The sequence below is a fragment of the Rhyacophila brunnea genome, unplaced genomic scaffold (assembly GCF_057557595.1).
Source record: "Rhyacophila brunnea isolate RB1 unplaced genomic scaffold, BYU_Rbru_1.0 scaffold_2, whole genome shotgun sequence".
NCBI lineage: Eukaryota > Metazoa > Arthropoda > Insecta > Trichoptera > Rhyacophilidae > Rhyacophila > Rhyacophila brunnea.
This window is the reverse complement of record NW_028232859.1, coordinates 50,560,988-50,569,571: the sequence shown is the minus strand read 5'-3', so window position 1 is coordinate 50,569,571 and position 8,584 is coordinate 50,560,988.

The following is an 8,584-nucleotide window of genomic DNA, read 5'->3' as shown; positions in this document are numbered from 1 at the left end:
TTTAACTTTTGTAATTGTTCAAGACATATTATATGAAATTCTAAAAAAGAAACGTAAATCTTCTCTTCGAAAGGCAAATTGGCGACATACTAAGTCTATTGTATCACAATTTTATTTTAACACCTTCAACCCGAGAGTCGAGACATCTTTATTTTTGTCACCACAAATTGACGACATTCAATAATTATTATAATAAAACTTTGTATATTATTGACAGATTGAGCATGGAAGTATTCAGTCAATTTTAAATGATGACGGTTTTTAGCCCTCCGCCCAACCCATTGGTATAGGTGGACGTTATTTTATAAATTCTTAAAATAGGGTCTGCTTAACTCATCCGGTGTACTTCCTTGTACCTATATACTTCACATTTTTTGTATTTACACATTTATACTATAGAATAACTTAATATTGCATCATTACAATATTACATAATACTTTTTTAATAATATTTATTTGTTTCTAAATGTCATGTTGTGAACGTCTTAAACTTATAATTTGTAATGTCCACAATATGTAAAATAAATTAAAATTGAAAATTGAAAATTATGTTACCAGATATGCGATTCAAACCGCCACGGCTACAGATATGGGTACTCCACCATAGGACTCAAAAATTAAATGTATGTATAATTGCACAAATAAATTATCATAGACTACAAAAATTCTAATATCATAATAATAATAATATACTGTTTGCTAATGTGGTGAAATGCAGGATGACAATCACACCAGTGACGTCCCGTGGGGGTAGGCGGGTCATACACGTATTAAGGGTGGTACATTTTCAGTTGTGACAAATAAATAAAATAAATAAAACGATAGTTACCACTTTTATATTATGTTACATTCAATATGTCAAAAGCTTGAAGATTTTGATTGCATTTATTCACTTAAGTTTGACATAGGCCGACAAGAAATGTTTACGTAGGTAATTAATTTACATATAATTTGAAAGGTACCTACTAAAATGGAAGAGACGGTGTTCTCTAAAAGCGTCATAGTTTGTCGATAATACGTATTAGGTAGAGCCATTCAGCAATCGTCATGGCGGTTTATCGTACATCCAAATTTTTCACAAGGGTACCTCCAAAGCATCAAGAACCTCTGCGTACCTAAAACCACCACTGCTTTCGAGTAGGTTTTGTGGAAATGCTCTAATTTTCAGTAGGTATATGGTATGTACGTCAATTTAAAGAGTTTTGGAGTATTTGTTTGCTCCAAGATAGCCGAAAATAAATAAAAAAAATATACAGTAAAAACGAAACAATTATGCGGTTCGTCGATTGTATATGTAAGCATACGTACGAATACGCGGTCATTGGCTGCTAGGCATTTATCACGGCTCCCCATACGCACGCACACTATCGACCGGCCGCATTATTGTTTCGTTTTTACTGTAAGTAGGTAGATACCTAACACATTTCCAGATTATGTGTAACTTTAAAAAAATGGGACGTTGTTCTATGTCGTACAGTGATACGTACTTTACTTACGGTACTTTAGGTACAAGGACGTTACTGTATGTATGCCATGGATTCTGAAAAATAAATGTAATAAGATACTACGTTAAATGAATTATTATTGATCCTGTTATTAGATAGGCCATAGGTATATACAGATTGTTAGTTTGATTGAGATCGTATTATAATTAATTTTAATCAAAAAAAATAATACTTTAATAATTAAGACAGGTGCCTAAGTGTTATTTAATGAAAGACAAGGTACACGTAGAAAGGGATGCAGATAAAACAGAGAGACAACTTGATGAGAGGAAAAAAACAATATGAAGAATAAGTAATGAGCGCCAACTGTAGTGACGGTAGCCAACTCAAAATGTATGTGGGAACCTAACCAATCGGAAATGGGATCAGGTCTGAAAATGTTCTTCGCAAAGTCATTTTCAAATAAACCTCTCTAGAATGAATTTCCCAGTTAATAACTACGGTCTGGCTGATGTGACTAGGCTGGTGAAGTAGGAATTCGATTAACATATTAAGGTAAATAAAAATAGGTAAATAAAAAAGGATACGAGATCCTTTGCTCAATTCCTAGGTAGGAAAAATCATATAAGTATATTATTATTGGTTCTATAATACATATAAATATTCCTGTTATTAGAGCTGGTGTCATCGCATCTACGATCAGAATCTGTTTCTTTTTCCTCTTTTATCTCCCTTGATGTGGGTTTGGTGAATGGCTAACAAACCAACCACTTCACGCGAACCGGTAATTTAAAAAAAAAACATGTCATTGTGATGTGCATGGTATGAATATATAAAATCTTAGAATTATAGCATATTATCAACTGAGTGGAAATGAAAGTTCTACATATTTCCATCCCTCTACAAAAATATTAATTAATTATCGTAATGTTTAAAATATCTTTCCGACAAATTTTATGTATTTTCCAGGATTATATCACTAACATACCTACCTACCCATAATTATTAATTTTCGTGTCACATCTGCCCTGTGGGTATATTCTACACACAATGCAGTATCGACGATAGTTTATCACATTTATGTATTGAGGCAGTTCATTGCTACAATAAGTTAACCGTCTAAGCACTCTAAACTGTGAAAAGGTGCTATGTTTTAACAGCCCCTCTCTTTTATGTGTTAACTTTTAAAGCGAGTTAGACAGTTTTGATAGTTTAGACGGCTAAGTTATTTTAACAATTATACCTCAATACATAAATGAGATAAACTATCTATAGAATGAGATATACTAGAAGTACAAACGTCCGCAAGGTAGACCTAGAGGCCGCTGGATCGACGAAATGATAAAGTTCTGCGGAAGTACGTGGCAACGCAATGCACAGGTACGAGAGAAGTGGAAGCAGCTTGAAGAGGCCTTCATCCAGCAGTGGATAGATTCAGGCTGATGATGATGATGATGACATAAATGAGATAAACTACCGTCGATAGCCGCTGATAGCCGCCTTGTGTATAGAATAGACCCGCTGGAATGTAATGCTATTGAGGGCAGAATTAAAAGCATGCAATTTAACAAAATTTAGTGACAATTTACATTTTAAGTATGTAAGTATTTTGATGAATAAATAAATACCTATCATATTATCTATCAAAGTTTAAAAAATCCCAAGAATAAAAAAAAACCGTTACGAAAAGGGCGTGCCATAGTTTCATTTTATTATTTCGTGGCTATTTTTTGATCATTAAAATGGTAAAGGTTTCAAAAAATGTGACAAAGAAAATTTTGAATTTTCCACGGTAATACAATAACTATTTATAATTTAAATTGTTTTTTTCTACTTTCATTTTATACCTACACCGAAATCAATATTGATAGATAAGATTTCAATTTTACACATTTCAATTTTTACTTAATAATATAAAATAAATTAAAAATCTCTTTATGATCTTCCAATGAATTTTTAAGGCGGCGAGAGGTGACGGGGTTAACAATATCTACCAGGTGCCACTGACTTCCGTATTTACCCGTTAACTGCTTCTGAATACTGCATATTTCCAGGAATATTCGCCATACCCAGGCACTCCACACTTTGTGTCTAGCGATAAACACCTGACCTACGTGTATTACTAAGGGTACTCACTTACAAGTCGTTACCAGCTGTCACATCAAGTGATTATCAATTATTGTGCGTGACATAATTATTAGAATCGTCAGTATCTGTTTGTGTCGTCCGCTCAGTCTTGTCTTTTAGATATGCCGCATCAGAATATTAAAGCAAATATCGGGTGCCCCAGATCGTTGCAACAGTTTATGAGTGTCTTTCAGTGGCCACAATTGCCGAGAGAACCTTTAAAGGCTGTCCGGGTCATGAGCCTCATGACGTCTTCACAAAAAAGAATAAGTAATATTCCATTTACCTAGATAACTAAGTGTTTTTCCATTTTTGGGGGAATCCAGACCCGAAAACCCCCGTGTGCCCGCCTGCTTACAATGCTTACAATGCTCTGTTGCACCAATAGAGAGGTGCAATTGTATTTTATGATTCAGTGATATTAGCAGTGACGGCTTGTCCATATGCACTGCGATATTGCAGCACCCCCAAGCAAATTGAAACAAATGTAATATTATAATATACATAAATTTATGTATATCATATGAAAATATCAATATTATTAAGCGTGTAATCAGCTGGCCGGCGCACCGATACATCCAATGTCCAATAATATTATCATACACCGCCGTAGGTACTTGATTTTGCACAGTACCGATTTCAATAGAATATTCTCGAGTGGGCGACGTAGGGGCGCGGGCAGCGGTGCTCGCAGCTTCGTACTGCCGGTCAGACAGTCCAATTTCAATATTTCTCCGTGTCTGCGTCGCGCGTGAGCACGCGCGCCACAGCAAGGAAAGAAATATAGCTATAATGATGTATTGACATTGTTAAAATTTATTTCTGCAAGCAATTTATGCAAAGTTCTTTATTTTGATTATTAATAATATAATTAATTATTTATATTTAATTTTGATGTTAATAATAAAATATAATGCAAATAAACATTTATTTTTATTTTTAATCAACCGCAGCACCCCCAAATATCTTATCTACGAGCCGCCACTGGATATTAGTCTATGATTTAGTCTTTGGTAACTTTATTGTCAACCTGTCTGGTCGATATTCGGTTTTCGAATCGATCCTACATAGAAACTACGTAAATATCGATCGTGCACTTTAACCAAGTAAGTAACCGCATATTTGTGTAGTGAACAGTCAACGCTCGAAATGGAAAAGTTTACGAAACGGAGCGCTCGAGATATTTACATAGTTATCAAATTGTATGCGTATTTCATACAAATAAATGTGTTAGATTTTCTATTATATGGCCCATCTAGCTCAGACGGTCAAATTATTTTCTCCACGAAACGGAGCGATAATTTTACCGATTTCACGAACAGGAACGGCGCTTCGGTGCACTCCATTCCATTTCGAGCCCTGGAACAGTGAGAGACAAGTGCAACGTTTACGTATATTATCTATGAATGCAATCAGACGGTCATCGCAAAAAAGTATGTAGGTAGATACCTATGATTGTTTATTTAATTAACTATTTCTTTTATTCAACGAATAATTCACAATATTTTAAGAATGTACTATTCTTATTGAACATACATAATTCTGAAATCACTCATGAGAAAATATAGCCAATACAAAAAATCTGTTTTGAAAAAAGTAAGACACCCGGCAAGATAGAACCTGTGTCTCTTGGGTATCGCGCCCTGTGCATTACCACTATGCTACGACTGCCATGCTTAATTGTGACAAATTTTAACTATTTTAATTACTTAGGCCTTTTTAATACCTGCTCATAAGCGCTTTCCAAATTGAGTTAAGATACCTGTCTCTTGGGTATCGCGCCTATAGTTAAAATGTGTCGCAATTATGTATGTCAGTCGTAGCATAGTGGCAATGCACAGGGCGCGATACCCAAGGGAAGCAGCTTCGGTTCCTGCCGGGTGTCTTACTTTTTTCAAAGAAGTTTTTTTTTATTGGCTATATTTTCTCATGAGAGAATTATGTATGTTCAATAATAATTGTGGTAGCATTTTTCGCTAAGATTTTTATAAAGAAATAAAACAGAAAAATATAAATATAGTTTGAAAATACTATAAATAACTACCTAACTAATAATAAGTCTCTAATATATATTTTTTAATTTTGTTGTGTTTCTTTTTTAATCTTTTTTAAGAAATCTTAAAACTCGTATCGTAGCCATAACAAAACGTGTAAACATGTATTATCGTACAAATTGCAAGATGCATGCATGGATCAAAAAAGTTCAGAAGCTTCTGAATTTTCACGTGACAATTGGCGCAATATCTGCACCTGCGCAGTAGAACGATAGTGGCGAAGCTGCCAGTAAAAAAACAAACTACACTGTGCAGACTCATTTTGAGGTTAATCGATTTTTACGACCTGTCAAATAGTACCATACAACGACAACATCGTGTCTCACTTACTCTTATAGAATGAGATTGGCGAGACAGTCAGCACTTTTAAGTTTAAACAGTTATTATCGCGATAGTTTAACCGGATGTATGCCACAAGCGAGTATACGCGCTCTCCAACTCTCTATGCGCAAGGCCAACCATAGAAAATGAGTGTGTATACATGGTGTACTTTACACTCATACTAGCCCCGGTCGATTGTTTTAATTAATTAAATATATTGTACACACATTGCCATCTTTTAGAATCATGGTGAAATACTTAACCAAAATACAAAACAGCCTTTATGATTTAAGTACCTACTTTTAATATATTTCCAACAAAAAGGTACGTTTATAAGGTTTAATTTGCGGCCCACTGGGTACTGCCATGCTAATACTTGCCAGCCAATGTCATTGTTGCCAGCAATTGAAAATACACACTATTTGTGTACACTAAATCCATGCATGTGTACAGGCGCTATTATTTAATCTATGAGTAGGTACACATTATGCTCAGATTGTTCAAAATGCGTATCTGTTAAGTTAAGGATTTTAAAACTTTCTGGCAAAGCTACACCATTTTAAATTTAAATGATTTAATTCAGTAAAAAAACACTCAATCTGTACAAATTCGATTCCAAAATACCTACTATAATTTCAAAAACAAATAATAAAAAAAATCCTTCCTACCTTCAATATAATAAAATTCTATACTTATGTTACGAAGCATTACAACTACTAAACATTGTTTATTTTGTTCTACATAGGACTTTTAAATTGATTACTGAGTGAGTATGTACTTTTTCTAGTACCTAAGTCATTATGGTTAATTAAATTTCTTGTATAGTTTTCAGTCAGCTTTTGGGTGTCAACCATGTTTATTGAACTGCAATCTTTGTTATTTCTTTTTTGAAATGCATTTTTTTATTTATATTGTTGTTAGTTTGAGTGTTGTGTCTTCGTTAAATGTAAGTAAAATAAGATTATTATTAAATTTATTACAAACAAATCGCTATATTGGACTATTTTTACACTTTATTTGATTAATATAATAGTATCTATGAACTAGCCAACTAGGTGTCATTATTTTTGAGTTAAATGAATTTTAATTAGAAATTAAGGTTAGAAATACTGAGTTAAATAATTTTTTTCACCACAATAACTCTGAACAAAACTTGTTTAAATATTATATTAGTATCATCATTCCACAACTCTACTCCGTGTGCAATTATTGAAAATAGGCAGGTATAGATTGGACAATATGTTTTCATCTGACATCAGATAATTTAGTAGACGGATGATACGTACAAGTAGGCAAAACAATGCGAAGAAAAATAAATTACTTACATAATATGAATATGTGTATTAATTAAGGCGCTATGTACCAAAAAAATAAAAACTGACATTTTTATAGAAAAATGTTCTACATACCAATGTCAACTATGGTCTGAGTGCCTCAAGCAAGTCAAAACAATAACAGCAATATATTTAAATCTGGCGACGTTGTAGTCTGTTGGGGTGTTTTATTTATAAATACTACTGCAGTGGTCAACGGCATTGAATATAAAATGGCTGACGACGCTGTGTTGACACTCGCGAGTTCTTAATTCCTAAAATTATTAAATTAAGCTACCGAGATTGCTTCACACTGTGAAACCACATTTTTCAAGAGGTCTGCTTCATGCAATTTTACTGCAATGACTCAGTATTTTGTAACCGCAGGTTTGTACTTAGCACCTTAATTAATACACATATTCATATTATGTCATAAAATATTTGGAGAACTGTATTCATATATTTTTACTTGCATTCAGGATAAACTATATCAGGATATCAGGCATTCAGGATATACTATTACATAAATCTATTTCTATCTAGATTCCCAAAAGTAATTCATCTTCATCGCTGAATGAATCATTGTCAGAAAATGATCAATCATATTTGTTCTTCAACACCGAAGAAGACGAAAGTGAAACAAGCACAAACACAAGTAGTGAAGAAGATAACGTTTTCAGCTCGGTGTCTTCAACGAGTCAAGACAATCAATCGTTAGACTATATCTCGCTTCCAAATTGGTCAATTGTAACATCATCGAGTGATAATGTTTCACTTAATATTTCTTTATCCGATATCCTATTATCAACCCCGTCTAGTTCGTCGGATTCTCAAGTATCGGAGATATCTTTGAGTGATGTTGAAGAATGGATCTCGTTTGAGTCCCAAGAATCCCTATCTAATCTCTCCGATTCGTCGATATTAAATAGAAGTCGCAGTTACTCAAACTACACTGATAAATCTGATGGAAGCGACTCTACAGACACAGATGATAAGGAAATTTCAGATGACTCCGAAAAAATTATTGATGAAAATAATTCTACAGACACGGATGAAAATGGTGCTTCAGATGCCAGTGAAGAAAGTATTGATGATAGCAATAATGATAAAGAAGTTGAAAAACAAAACTCAAATGAAAATCCAATAAATGGTGAAGACCTTCTTCAAATTGTTCATAATTCTGATGATGATAGTAAAGAAGGCGTGATATTTAGTGATGCTTCTAAAAATCCAAGTGATATAATATTTCAAGACAGTGATGAATTTGATTTTAATGAAATGAACAAATTTAAACCAGAAATTGAAGATGGTCATAAACCAAATG